Genomic DNA, 16240 nt, shown 5'->3' with positions numbered 1-16240 from the left:
AACTAAGCCTCTAAACTTCCCCTAAATATAGGAGAAGATAATATAGGGAAAATATTAGCATGTTAAACAACACCACGAGGATGTATTCAGCAACATTCAGACTGCAGAAGACTTTACAGAGCAAATAAACTAAATTTATTTAACAATTAATGACAAAAATAGTATAGGGAATCAATATATTAAAAGAGTCTCCATAGATGTATGGACATTATCTTGATTCTGATTCAAACAAAGTGGGATGTGGTGGGGGCTGAGTACACATTTGATTCTACTAAGAAAATATTGAGTATTCATAATTTTAGATTTAAAAATAATTTCTGTGGTATTTTAAAAGATATCTATAAATGAGAGGTTCATGCAGACATTTATTAATGAAATATGATGTCTAGCATTTATTTCAAAATATTCTGGGATAATTATACTAATCTCTTCTTAGTTCTAGTGTGGATGGAAAATAGACCATGAAAGAGAGGCACTTGCAAAAAGAAGCTGAATATATAGGTGGGGATTTAAAGCCTTACTAAGGATGTTCGGCATACTTATAAAAAATGGGAAGTTACCAAAAAATTTTAAGCAAAGTGACAAAGTTAGAGTTAGCTTTGTGGAAAAAAAAAAAAAAAGTCAATCTCTTAAGAATGAATTGGAAGAAGGCACAAATGAAGAGGATATGCAACTCTCTACTGAAGAGGTAAGTGATAGCAGTGACAGCAATACAGATATAATAAACTGAGTAGATTAAAAAGATACTTACGTGGTAAAATCATCAGTAATTTGCAGTGCACTAGATACAGAAAACTGTAGAAAGAGATAGCAAGGATAACTCATATGATTCTAATTCACACAATTTAATGTTTGGTATCATTCACCAGACTGTTGAAGAGGGCATGTTTAAGGGGTATTAAGGTCAGTTCTGGACTTAAATTTGAGGTCCTTTTGTAACACCCAAGAGGCTAAGTAAATAGTTTTGTGTAACATTCTGTAACTTAGAAAAGGGATTTTGGCTGGAAAAATGATTTTAAGAGTCTCAAGAAGATGAGAAAACATAGAAAAACTAATGAATATAAAGTGGGCCTTGGTTTAAACTCTGATAAATACCAGAATTTAAGGTCCAAGTAGAGAACTTTTCTTCCAGGGAAGGTCACTGAAATCATTGAGGATTCAATGTACAGAAAATATAAAATGAGTAACATAAAAATCTTAATTAAAAAAAGATGACAATGAAAGAAACAGACTAAATGAATGCAATTCTAGAGAGATCCTTTCAAAGACAACTGAAAGTTTCTTGCTGATTTCTTCCCTGAAGCATTTGCTGATCCTATGTACGGAATGAAATCAGATCTGGCCCAAGAAAATATAGAATACTGGGTGAATAATAAACCAGCAAATCTTTGGTTGTCATGTGTGCCTGAGGTGACAATCTAGAATCTTGAGAAACCTGAGTCAACAACCAGTTTCTTCATTCTTCTACTGTGGGTCTGTGCATGGACACTGTAGGACCACATTAAAAGTAGATTAAAATCTCCTATAATATTACCAAACTTCTTAGGAAAATTCTCACTATGAAGATGTCTGCTTCAGACATGCATCTAATATTATCATTCAGATATTTGCCAGTGTTGAAGCAACAAGATTGTGTGAAAATAAGAGCTAATGTCAAAATGTCAGAAGAGTGTAACTGAAACTCCTTCAATCTTTCAAGAATAAGAAGACTAAGCATCATTAGATTAACAGCCAAAAGGATAGGAAAAATGTGTATAAAAAACATTGTCCAGAGATATATGAAATCTTAGTACAGTTGCTATATCCCATATTGATTGGGGAGAGCTGACCCTCATTTTATCTTAAAAAAAAAAAAAAAAAAGAGAGGGGGACTATCTCTGGAAAGAAACATCACTGGAGCCTCTACACTTCTATTATGCATCATGTCTGCCATAATATTTTTTAATTTATTGGATGTGCAGAGGCAGAAAGCATGTGGCATTATAGAAATGAAGAAAAAAAACATACAATAGAAGTAGACTCCCAGATGACCCAGATATTGGAATTAGCATATGAGGAATTTAATATGACTGTGACTAATATGTGAAGAAAATAGAGAATGATTGGATCAAGTGAATAAAAGATGACAGTTTTCAATAGAGAATCAATATCCATAAAGAATTAAATGAATGTTTTAGAACTGAAAAAAAAATTGGAAAATAAAACTCATTGGCTAGGTTCAATAGAAAATAGAATACAGGATATGTAAAGTTGAAGTTAGGTTAACATAAAATTTCCAAACTGAAACACAGAAAAAAAATTAGAAGAAGAAAATAATGAAAAAAGGTGTAAGAAGCATGGAGAACAAATGAATAAAAAGGTTACATCAGTATAGATTTTACATAATTGAAAAGATATACAAAGGATAGTATGAAAAGCTTTGTGCCAATGAAGTTGACACTTTATATAAAATGGTCAAATTTCTTTTCCTAAGTTTCTTTTTTATTTATTTGAGAGAGAGAGAGAGAGAAATTGTGGGAAAGCACAGAGGAAGAAGCAGACTCCTCACTGAGCAGGGAGCCCGATTCGGGGCTCAATCCCAGGACCCAGAGATCATGACCTGAGCTGAAGGCAGACGCTTAATGACTGAGGCACCCAGCTGCCCCTAAAATGGTCAAATTTCTTAAGGAACAAAATTTGTCAACATTATGAACTTTTTCAGAAGTGAATACTCTATGTCTGTGAAGGAACTTAAATTTATAATTAAAAAACTTAAAACATCAGCAGCAATGACAATAAAAGCAACAACAGCAAAGCCAAAAACACCTAAACAAGATGGATTCACAGGACAATTTTTATCAATATTTAAAGAAGAAACAATACCGGGCGCCTGGGTGGCTCAGTTGGTTAAGCGACTGCCTTCGGCTCAGGTCATGATCCTGGAGTCCCGGGATCGAGTCCCGCATCGGGCTCCCTGCTCGGCAGGGAGTCTGCTTCTCCCTCTGACCCTCTCATGCTCTATCTCATTCTCTCTCTCAAATAAATAAATAAAATCTTTAAAAAAAAATAAAAAAAAATAAAAAAAAAATAAAGAAGAAACAATACCAACTTTACACTTATTTTTTCTTGAATAGAAAAAGAGTACTTCTCAACTAATCTTTGAGATCAACACACTATTGATTTAAAAATCTGGCATGCTATGAAAATGGCACTTTAAAGCGAGTATATTCTATAAATACACATGCAAAAATGCTCAATTAAACAATACTAATCAATAGTAAGCCATTATGATCAAGTAGTTTTTATTCCAGGTATTTAACATTGTTTTCCCATTTGAAAAATCAACCAGTTTAACTAATTATATTAATAAGATTAAATACAAAATGTATAATCATCACAGAAAAATAAAAAAAAATTACTTGTTGAAAATTAGTACTCATTCATGTGAAAATTATGTGAAAATACTAAGAATAGAGAAAACTTCCTTCATATGATAAAGGGAAACTACAAAAGAAAATATAGGAAAGACTTTTTTCTCTATCAAAACACTAAAGGTAATCTTAGAAGCTACTATTTAAGTTGTTTCAGAGTTGATTTCACACATAAAATGACATGTAAAGGATTACAATAAAGAAGTACGAGAAATCCCATTGGGAAGAAGGGTGAAGTAACTCTAAAACATAGACCTTTCACATTCCATGATGAGTGTAGCTGCAAATACACTTCTTAAAATAGTTTAAAAGCCCCATAACAGGGATGAAGAACAAAATTGTATCAGAAAATAATTTTCCAAAGATGGTAGGCATCAATTTTCTCACAACCAGAAAAAGAGATGTGGAATTATCTCCATAATAACAGCTATTAAGTTATTCCAGCATAATATTATTAACAAAAGATATGTATCAGGCAGGAAATATGGCCTTTCCTAAAATTTATTTCAATAAGACATTGACCTAACACTTCTCACATGTAATATAGATGAGACTAGAGTACAGATTACAGTGTTGGTTGCCTAGAGCTCAAGAGAAAAAATAACTGTGACTGGTAATTACTCAAGCCTTCGTGGGGAAAGATCCCAAGTCTAATTTCATTTTTTTAATATAATATACATTATTAAAACCATATTTATAAGAGCCCAGCTGACATTTTCATGTCTTTGATTTTGGGGAATTTTTTTCCAAAAATTTTTGCTGTTCTCTTTCACATTAATTTTGGCAATTAAATATAAGATGTTTTGATTTTCAGTTCTGTCTGCCTCAAAGCAGGAAACATAGAGGCTTCACTGCCTATGTTTTTCTCCTCAAGGGAAATAACTGCCCAAAGTAAATTATGAAAGGGAGTAGTAGTTAATTACCATAGACTAGGGAGAGACTAGACTTCTTACATAGCCTGGTTGGTCACCTGTGCCCACAAGATCCAGCATAAAGAATCTTCCTACTGTGGTGGCTGAATTTGTCATAGAGTTGACTGTCATGACCTTCCTCTGGGTCTCTCTGCTTCCATTCTTTCTCATTGTAGTCCATTATCCACTCAAGAGCTGGGATGAGTTTTTAAAACAAATCAATTGTATTTGTAATAGCCAAAAGCTGAAAAAAATCTCAGGTGTCCTTTAATGGATAAATGGTTAAACAAATGTGGTACATCTATACCATGGAATAAAGTAAAAAAGAATGCACCATTGATAAATGTAACAACGTGGGTGTATCTCCAGAGAATTGTGATGAGTAAAAACATGCCAATGTAACCAAAATGTTTATATACTATATGATTCCATTTTTATAATATGCTTGAAATGACAAAATGATAAAAATAGAGAACAAATTCGTGGTTGACGGGTTTTAAGGAAAAGGTAAAAGTGGAAGGAAAGTGGGTGTGGCTATAAAAGGGCAATATGAGGGATTCTTGTGGTGATGGAAATGTTCTATACCTTGACTGTCTCAAAATCAATATGCTGGTATGGTTTTGCAGGGTGTTACCATTGGAAAAATTAAGCAAAGTGTGCTTAAGAACTCTGGTATTATTTCTCACTAATGAATATGAATATTCAATTTCCTCAAAATAAAATGGTTAAATAAAATAGCACATTTAAATTTAAATGTAAAAGGAATCACGGGGTGAAATATAAAAAAGGCAGAACTACAAAAATATCAACTAAAATTATCTATGGAGATGTCAAAATCCTTTATTTAAATATATAGGGATTTATACATATATTTGATTAAAAGTCATTCCCTCTAAGCTCTAAGAACTCTGGTGTGTGGGACGGAGCTGACATCTAGGGACTTTCCCCAGAGTGCATACATAGAGATGTGAAGCCAGAAAATATCCTCATCACAAAACATTCAGTGATTAAGCTCTGTGACTTTGGATTTGCTCGGCTTTTGACTGGACTGAGTGACTACTACACAGACTACGTGGCCACCAGGTGGTACCGCTCCCCAGCACTCTTGGTGGGGGACACACAGTACGGCACCCCAGTAGATGTTTGGGCAATTGGCTGTGTCTTTGCTGAGCTGCTGTCAGGGGTGCCTCTGTGGCCAGGAAAATCAGATATAGATCAGCTCTATCTAATCAGGAAGACCTTGGGAGATCTCATTCCTAGGCACCAACAAGTATTTAGCACAAATCAGGACTTCAGTGGGGTGAAAATTCCAGACCCTGAAGATATGGAACCACTGGAATTAAAATTTCCAAACATCTCTTATCCTGCCCTGGGGCTCTTAAAGGGCTGTCTCCACATGAATCCTGCTGAGAGACTGACATGTGAACAGCTGTTACAGCATCCGTATTTTGATAGCATCAGAGAAATGGGGGCTTCGGCCAAAGAGCTTGACCGACCGATAAGGAAGACCCTAAGACAGAGCCGAAAGCACCTGCCTGGGTTGCAGGGCCTACCTCAGCTGACCAGCAGTGGCTTCCTTCCAGCTTTGGATAATAAGAAGTACTACTGGAATATGAAGAAACTGAACTACCAATTTCCAAACATTTAAGGAGCTTGGAGATGGATGATGAAAAAGGAGTTAATAATTTGGAGAAAATGAAATGTATACGTTTGCTTGAAAACAATCATGATGTTGAAAGAACATCAGGAGAATACATAAGTAATAAACGGGGGGGAGGGGGCGGGGGGAGGGGGGAGGCCACCTGGCAGAACAGAAAGGGAAATTCCGGAGGCAGCCTTCCAGGCTTCACGATGGTGATCAGAACGGAAAGGAAACACTTGTTTGGATTTTCACTTGTATTTTTGTTGTATCTAAGCAGCTGAGCTAAAGGACAGAAATAAAAACTGTACTTACTACCCCCCCAAAACAAAACAAAACAAAACAAAAAAACAAAAAGAAAATTTTGAATTACATGTCATCTGATGATGTGTCTCAGAAGTGTTTATCCTTAGATACAAAGATGAATGGAAGCTCATATAGAAGCTAGAAAACTTTAACTTTCCTGTGTGCTTATATAAACTCCTTACTACACTATTATGGAATGTGTGAATTAAAGATGGATCATGTAAGACAGGGAGAGGTTCTAAGGGATTCTTAGCAAAATTCCAAAGTAGGTGGAACTTTTTTTTTTTAAGGTTTTATTTGTTTATTTGACACAGAGAGAGAGAGAACACAAGCAGGGGGAGCAGCAGGCAGAGGGAGAGGGGGAAGCAGACTCCCCTCTGAGCAAGGAGCCCAATGCAGGGCTCTATCCTAGGACCCCAGGATCATGACCTGAGCCAAAGACAAACACCTAACCAACTGAGCCACCCAGAGGCCCCAGTAGGTGGCACTTTAATCAGATAATACAAATTCCAATCAGCACTACCATTTTAATGAATTTAATAAGAATTATACTTTACATTGGAAATGTTTCATCTACTCATGAATGTCTCTGAACTACAGCAAAAAGAGTGGTGGTACCATACATAGTCATGGGGGCTGGGATTCCTCAGAGTTTCATTGCCATATAGGATGTGATCCCTTCTGGATTTGTAACAATTGGCCATTTTAAAATGATCAGTTAAGAGGATATAAACAACATATGTGAATTACAAGTCAGGTTGCAGCTCTTCAGCTCTCAGAAAACTTTAATTACTGCAACTTTAAAAAGAGACTTTTTACCTCAGCACTTTGTTACTCTTAATACTGTCTTAGTTGTGTTCACGTGGGCTACTTTTAAAATTTCTCAGTGTCTCCATAGATAAGTGTAACAGAATAGAAAACCCAGAAATGACCCCACAACTCTATGGTCAATTAATCTTCAACAAAGGAGGAAAGAATATCCAGTGGAAAAAGACAGTCTCTTCAATAAATGGTGTTGGGGAAACTAGACAGCAACATGAGAAAGAATGAAATTGGGCCACTTTCTTACACCATAAAAATAAATTCAAAAAGGATTAAAAACCTAAATGTGAGAACTGAAACCATAATAATCTTGGGAGAGTACAAAAGCTGTAGCAACTTCTTTCTAGACATGTCTCCTGAGGTAAGGGAAACAAAAGCAAAAATAAACTGTTGGGACTACATCAAAAAAAAAGCTTCTGCACAGTGAAGGAAACAATCAACAAAACTAAAAGGCAGGGGGTGGAGCAAGATGGCGGAGGAGTAGGAGACCTGGATTTTGTCTGGTCCCAGGAATTCAGCTGGATAGGGATCAAACTATTCTGAACACCTACGAACTCAACAGGAGATCAAAGAAAAGAATAGCAACAACTCTCTGAACAGAAAAGCGACCACTTTCTGGAAGGTAGGACATGTGGAGAAGTGAATCCAAGGTGATATTCGGGAGGATAGATGGCGGGGGAGGGGCCTCCGTCAGCCACTTCTGGCAAGTGACAGAGCCGCGGAGCACAAAATCGGAACTTTTAGAAGTCGGTTCCGCTGAGGGACATCACTCCAGTGGCTAAGCGGGGGGTGGAACCCTCATGGGACAGTGTGGTATCAGGACCCTTGGGGTCCGGAAAGACTGGGGGTGCCTGAGTGCAGCAGAGCTCCCAGGTAGCGGAGCAGGGAAGCCGGCTGCAGAGACGGAGCCGAGGCACGGGCTCTCAGCTCGGGGTTGCCATAAACTGTGATCCATGGCACAGTCAGCCCACTGCTCCTCCAGCGGGGACCCAAAAAGCGGCAGATCCGGGGAGACCCCCCCATCTTCCCCCGGGAGGAGCAGCACGGAAGCACACCACAGGGATCTGCTGGGTTTGGAGACTCCACACAGGGTCGTGTGCCAGAGATAGAAATGCTCAGTCACAGGCCAGGTGAGCACGGAGTGCTGCCGGAGACCGGGGAGACGGGAGTGACTGACTGCTTTTCTCTGGGGACTCACTGAGGAGCGGGGCCCTGAGTTCTCGGCTCCTCCAGGGCGGACACTGGGAGGCCACCATCTCACTCTCGTCCTCCAAAGCTGTACGGAAAGCTTGCAGGGAACAAAAGCTCCCAAGAGCAAACCGAAGCAGATTACTTAGCCTGGACCAGCAAGGGAGGGGCAATTCCGCCTCCGGCAAAGACATTTGGGAACCACGGCAACAGGTCCCTCCCCCAAAAGATCAGCAAGAACAGACAGACAAGACCAAGTTTACCAATCAATGAGAACAGCAAAACTCCAGAGCTAGGGGAATACTGCACATAGAATCCATGGCTTTTTTACCATGATTCTTTAGTCTTTCAAAGTTAATTTTTTTTCTTTTTTTTTAACTGTCTTTTTTTTTTTTAATTGTTCTTTTTCCCTTTTCAACCAACATCTTACCAATCCCTTTTTTAAAAAACATTTTTATTTTCATTTTTAGAGTCATATTCTATCCCTTCATAGTACTTACCCTTATTTTTGGCATATATATATATAAGTAGTTCTCTCTTTAATATTTTGAGATACAGATTCTTCTAACAGATCAAAACATACCCTAAAACTTTAGTGTATGGCTTTGTTCTAGTCTCCTGCCTGATCACATTCTCTCCCTTTTTTTTTCTTTTTTTTTTAATTCTCTTCTTTCTTTTTTCAACCAACTTCTTATCTTATCAATTCCTTTTATAAAATCTTTTATAATTTTCATCTTTACAGTCATATTCCATCCCTTCATCATATCAACCCTTATTTTTGTACACATATAAGTTTTTCTTTCTTTAAAATTTTGGGAGTCACTTTCTTCTAACAGACCAAAATACACCCAAAATCTAGTGTGTGGCACTGATCTATGCACCAGCCTGATCATATTTGATCATATTCTGGTTTTTTTTGTTTTGTTCTGTTTTTGTTTGTTTTTATCTTTCTCTTTTTCTTTTCTTTTTCTTTTTTCTTTCTTTCCTTTTCTTTTCCCCTGGTTTCAGGTCTCTTCTGATTTGTTTAGAGTATATTTTCTGGGGACGCTGTTACCCTGTTAGCATTTTGTTCTCTCATTCATCTATTCTCCTCTGGACAAAATGACAAGATGGAAAAAATCACCTCAAAAAAAAGAACAAGAGGTAGCACTGACTGCCAGGGACCTACTCAATACAGACATTAGTACGATGTCGAACCTAGACTTCAGAATCATGATTTTAGGGATGCCTGGGTGGCTCAGTTGGCTAAGCAGCTGCCTTCGGCTCACGTCATGATCCCAGGGTCCTGGGATCGAGTCCCACATCGGGCTCCTTGCTCGACAGGGAGCCTGCTTCTCCCTCTGCCTGCCTCTCCCCCTGCTTGTGTTCTGTCTCTCTCTCTCTGACAAATAAATAAATAAAATCTTAAAAAAAAAAAAAAATCATGATTTTAAAGATACTAGCTGGGTTTGAAAAAAGCATGGAAGTTATTAGAGAAACCCTTTCTGGAGAAATAAAAGAACTAAAATCTAACCAAGTCGACATCAAAAAGGCTATTAATGAGGTGCAATCAAAAATGGGGGCGCTAACTGCTAGGATAAATGAGGCAGAAGAGAGAATCAGTGATATAGAAGACCAAATGATGGAAAATAAAGAAGCTGAGAAAAAGAGAGATCAACAACTACTGGATCACAAGGGCAGAATTCGAGAGATAAGCGATACCATAAGACGAAGCAACATTAGAATAATTGGGATCCCAGAAGAAGAAGAAAGAGAGAGAGGGGCAGAAGGTATATTGGAGCAAATTATAGCAGAGAACTTCCCTAATTTGGGGAAGGAAACAGGCATCAAAATCCAGGAGGCACAGAGAACCCCTCTCAAAATGAATAAAAATAGGTCAACACCCCGACATCTAATAGTAAAACTTACGAGTCTCAGAGACAAAGAGAAAATCCTGAAAGCAGCTCGGGAGAAGAGATATGTAACCTACAATGGTAGAAACATTAGACTTGCAACAGACCTATCCACAGAGACCTGGCAGGCCAGAAAGGACTGGCATGATATATTCAGAGCACTAAATGAGAAAAATATGCAGCCAAGAATACTATATCCAGCTAGGCTGTCATTGAAAATAGAAGGAGAGAGAAAAAGCTCCCAGGTCAAACAAAAACTAAAGGAATTTGCAAACACGAAACCAGCCCTACAACAAATATTGAAAGGGGTCCTCTAAGCAAAGAGAGAGCCTAAAAGCAACATAGACCAGAAAGGAACACAGACAATATACAGTAACAGTCACCTTACAGGAAATACAATGGCACTAAATTCCTATCTTTCAATAGTTACCCTGAATGTAAATGGGCTAAATGCCCCAATCAAAAGACACAGGCTATCAGATTGGATTAAAAAACAAGACCCATTGATATGCTGTCTGCAAGAGACTCATTTTAGACCCAAAGACACCCCCAGATTTAAAGTGAGGGGGTGGAAAACCATTTACCATGCTAATGGACACCAAAAGAAAGCTGGAGTGACAATCCTTATATCAGACAAATTAGATTTTAAACCAAAGACTGTAATAAGAGATGAGGAAGGACACTATATCCTACTTAAACGGTCTATCCAACAAGAAGATCTAACAATTGTAAATATCTATGCCCCTAACATGGGAGCAGCCAATTATATAAGGCAATAACAAAAGCAAAGAAACACATTGACAATAATACAATAATAGTGGGGGACTTTAACACCCCCCTCACTGAAATGGACAGATCATCTAAGCAAAAGATCAACAAGGAAATAAAGACTTTAAATGACACACTGGACCAAATGGACTTCACAGATATATTCAGAACATTCCATCCCAAAGCAACGGAACACACATTCTTCTCTAGTGCCCATGGAACATTCTCCAGAATAGATCACATCCTAGGTCACAAATCAGGTCTCAACTGGTACCAAAAACTGGGATTATTCCCTGCATATTTTCAGACCACAATGCTTTGAAACTAGAACTCAATCACAAGAGGAAAGTCGGAAAGAACTCAAATACATGGAGGCTAAAGAGCATCCTACTGAAGAATGAATGGGTCAACCAGGAAATTAAAAAAGAATTTAAAAAATTCATGGAAACCAATGAAAATGAAAACACAACTATTCAAAATCTTTGGGATGCAGCAAAGGCAGTCCTAAGAGGAAAGTATATAGCAATATAAGCCTTTCTCAAGAAACAAGAAAGGTCTCAAATACACAACCTAACCCTACACCTAAGGGAGCTAGAGAAAGAACAGCAAATAAAGCCTAAACCCAGCAGGAGAAGAGAAATAATAAAGATCAGAGCAGAAATCAATAAAATAGAAACCAAAAGAACAGTAGAACAGATCAACGAAACTAGGAGCTGGTTCTTTGAAAGAATTAACAAGACTGATAAACCCCTGGCCAGACTTATCAAAAAGAAAAGAGAAAGGACCCAAATAAATAAAATCATGAATGAAAGAGGAGAGATCACAACCAACACCAAAGAAATACAAACAATTATAAGAACATATTATGAGCAGCTATATGCCAGCAAATTAGATAATCTGGAAGAAATGGATGCATTCCTAGAGATGTATCAACTACCAAAACTGAACCAGGAAGAAATTGAAAACCTGAACAGACCTATAACCACTAAGGAAATTGAAGCAGTCTTCAAAAATCTCCCAACAAACAAAAGCCCAGGGCCAGATGGCTTCCCAGGGGAATTCTACCAAACATTTAAAGAAGAATTAATACCTATTCTGAAACTGTTCCAAAAAATAGAAATGGAAGGAAAACTTCCAAACTTGTTTTATGAGGCCACCATTACCTTGATCCCCAAATCCAAGACCCCATCAAAAAGGAGAATTACAGACCAATATCTTTGATGAACACAGATGCAAAAATTCTCACCAAAATACTAGCCAACAGGATCCAACCAGTACATTAAAAGGATTATTCACCATGACCAAGTGGGATTATTCCTGGGTTGCAAGGTTGTTTCAACATCCACAAATCAATCAACGTGATACAATACATTAACAAAAGAAAGAACAAGAATCATATGATCCTCTCAATAGATCCAGAAAAATCATTTGACAAAGCACAGCATCCTTTCTTGATCAAAACTCTTCAGAGTATAGGGATAGAGGGTACATACCTCAATATCGTAAAAGCCATCTATGAGAAACATACAAGCGAACATCATTCTGAATGGGGAAAAACTGAGAGCTTTTCCCCTAACGTCAGGAACACGGCAGGGATGTCCACTATCACCACTGCTATTCAACAGAGTACTAGAAGTCCTAGCCACAGCAATCACACAACAAAAAGAAATAAAAGGCATCTGAATCAGCAAAGAAGTAGTCAAACTCTCACTCTTTGCAGATGTTATGATACTTCACGTGGAAAACCCAAAAGACTCCACCCAAAAACTGCTAGAACTCATATAGGAATTCAGTAAAATGGCAGGATATAAAATCAATGCACAGAAATCAGTGGCATTCCCATACACCAACAACAAAACAGAAGAAAGAGAAATTAAAGAGTCGATCTCATTTACAATTGCACCCAAAACCATAAGATACCTAGGAATAAATCTAACCAGAGTCAAGGAATCTGTTCTCAGAAAACTATAAAATACTCAAGAAAGAAATTGAGGAAGACACAAGGAAATGGAAAAACGTTCCATGCTCATGGATTGTAAGAACAAATATTGTGAAGATGTCAATGTCCACAATAGCCAAACTATGGAAAGAGCCAGTCTACACATTTAATGCAATCCCTATCAAAATACCATCCACTTTTTCCAAAGAAATGGAACAAATAATCCTAAAATTTGTATGGAACCAGAAAAGACCCCAAATAGCCAGAGGAATGTTGAAAAAGAAAAGCAAAGCTGGTGGCATCACAATTCTGGACTTCAAGCTGTATTACAAAGCTGTATTCATCAAGACAGTATGGTACTGGCACAAAAACAGACACATAGATCAATGGAACAGAATAGAGAGCCCAGAAATGGACCCTCAACTCTATGGTCAACTCATCTTCGACAACCAGGAAAGAATGTTCAATGGGAAAAAAGACACTCTCTTCAACAGATGGTGTTGGGAAAATTGGACAGCCACATGCAGAAGAATGAAACTGGACCATTTCCTTACACCACATACAAAAATAGATTCCAAATGGTTGAAAGACCTAAATGTGAGACAGGAGTTCATCAAAATCCTAAAGGAGAACACAGGCAGCAAACTCTTCAACCTCAGCCGCAGCAACTTCTTCCTCGAAACATCGCCAAAGGCAAAGGAAGCAAGGGCAAAAATGAACTATTGGGACTTCATCAAGAAAAAAGCTTTTGCTGAGCAAAAGAAATTGTCAACAAAACCAAAAGACAACCGACAGAATGGGAGAAGGTATTTGCAAATGACATATCAGATAAAGGGCTAGTATCCAAAATCTATAAAGAACTTATCAAACTCAACACCCAAAGAACAAATAATCCAATCAAACAATGGGCAGAAGACATGAACAGACATTTCTACAAAGAAGACATCCAAATGACCAACAGACACATGAAAAAGTGCTCAACATCGCTCGGCATCAGGGAAATCCAAATCAAAACCTCAGTGAGATACCACCTCACACCAGTCAGAATGGCTAAAATTAACAAGTCAGGAAATGACAAGTGTTGGCAGGGATGTGGAGAAAGGGGAACCCTCCTACACTGCTGGTGGGAATGCAAGCTGGTGCAGCCACCCTGGAAAACAGTATGGAGGTTCCTCAAAAAGTTGAAAATATTGCTACCATTAGACCCAGCAATTGCACTACTGGGTATTTACCCCAAAGATACAAAGGTAGGGATCCGAAGTGGTACATGCACCCCGATGTTTATAGCACCAATGTCCACAATAACCAAACTATGGAAAGAGCCAAGATGTCCATCAACAGATGAATGGATAAAGAAGAAGTGGTATATATATACAATGGAATATTATACAGCCATCAAAAGGAATGAAATCCTGCCATTTGCAACGACATGGATGGAACTGGAAGGTATTATGCTGAGCAAAATAAGTCAATCAGAGAAAGACATGTATCATATGATCTCACTGATATGAGGAATTCTTAATCTCAGGAAACAAACTGAGGGTTGCTGGGTGATAGACATTGGGGAGTGTATGTGCTATGGTGAACGCTGTGAATTGTGTAAAACTGTTGAATCACAGACCTGTACCTCTGAAACAATAATATATTATATGTTAAAACAAAAAAGAAGAAGATAGTAGGAAGAGAAAAACAAAAGGGGGGAAATCGGAGGGGGAGACGAACCATGAGAGACTATGGACTCTGAGAAACAGAGGTTTCTGGGGTGGGGGATGGGTTAGCCTCGTGATGGGTATTAAAGAGGGCACATACTGAATGGAGCACTCGGTGTTATACGCAAACAATGAATCATGGAACACTACATCAAAAACTAATGATGTAATGTATGGTGATTAACATAATAAAATAAAAAAAAAATAAAGGCATTTGGGGGGAATTGACACAGTCGACAAAAACAATTTCACTGAATGACACAAACAATTACTCCAGAATCATTTGTTTAAGGAATCTAATCTCTACGAGTGCTGTGGTTGCTGTTGGATAGGAGCCTTCCCTAGAAGGAAAATGGAATGATGAACAAAGATATGCAAGAGAAAAAGTCTGATGACATAATCTGAACTTTTGGACCTACATATGCCTGAAGTTAAATCCACCCGTTGCCCAATATAGAAATGTGCCTTCTACCGCCACACATACATCCAGTCAAAACGTGTCAACTACACCTCTGAAATATCTCTTGGCTCTATATTTTTGTCTTTTTTCTCACTTCTACTTATCAATTCAGGCTCCTTTTACTTTCACCTAGTTATTTCAACAGTCCCAAATTTCCAGTCTTTTCTTCCTCTTCCAAATCCATTCTCCAAACTCTCATAAATCATCTTTCTATATCACAAAATATGATTTAGTTGTTGATGGTACAGGGTTCCCCATTGCCCACTGAAGTGATTTTTTAAAGGCTGGGCCTTTTAATTGAGCTATGGAAGGAGCAGACTCATTTTTTCTGCTGGATATGAATCCAAGAGAAAATAGCTTTGGGCATGCCTGGCAGCCAATTTGTGACAAAGAGGATAAAATGTTCCAGATAGTTAACCCAGAGAAAATGTTAACTGAGTTAACACTGAAAAGTGGAGAGGGAGAAAAAAACAGACCCAGAAAACATCTTTTGAGTCCCCATATCCAGTTGTTCACAAACTCATCCCAAATACTATGCCGGAGTTAGTCTGAGAAGAAACTGTGGATTCTGATTTTTAAAAGCACACAGGTAATTGTCAAATAGGTGTTCTACAGATAACTCTTTAGGTAATTGTGACAGACTCTGCTGCCTGTGACTAACTCCTGACTCATAATTCTCCACCATCCTGTCTTTTTTTGTTAACATTTCATCTCACTTAAAACCAAATTAATCTGAATTGTGAAATTTCTGAACTAAACTCTTTACCATACAATTTACTTGTCCTGTATACCTGAATGTATGCCCGATATTTTGTGTAGTATTTTAAAACATTATCCATGACACATCAGTTCTTGAAAAAGTGAGTTCTGTTATCTTACACAGAAGTGAATGTAAATTTGTGTCTCCTTTCTTTGAAATGATGACTTAAAATGTGCTAAATTCATTTTAGGTACTAAATTCAAATCAACATGGAAGGTTCTGTTCTTTCTTTAATTTCCTCTTTGAAATTTTTGGTGAATATTTGAATATTTCCATATTCAAAAATATTCAAGAACTCATTGAAACAATCTTTTCTGTTATATATGCATTACAATTCAGCTAAAAGTAATACAATCTGACATCAAAGTGTTAATCAAAGAAAAAAAGGTGAAAAAAATGTACCAAAAAAGCAGAATTGTACAGCTAAAGTGAACTC

At 37.6% G+C, this 16240-nt stretch overlaps 1 pseudogene; it reads left to right on the top strand.

Moving 5' to 3' along the window:
* The first annotated feature begins 526 nt into the window (after positions 1-526).
* LOC118540192 (cyclin-dependent kinase-like 1 pseudogene) lies at positions 527-6045 on the top strand (annotated as a pseudogene).
* Positions 6046-16240: the final 10195 nt, after the last annotated feature.

Source organism: Halichoerus grypus, chromosome 7, assembly GCF_964656455.1.
Source record: "Halichoerus grypus chromosome 7, mHalGry1.hap1.1, whole genome shotgun sequence".
NCBI lineage: Eukaryota > Metazoa > Chordata > Mammalia > Carnivora > Phocidae > Halichoerus > Halichoerus grypus.
The sequence above is the reverse complement of the archived record's forward strand: the minus strand, read 5'-3'. Positions and strand labels throughout refer to the sequence as shown.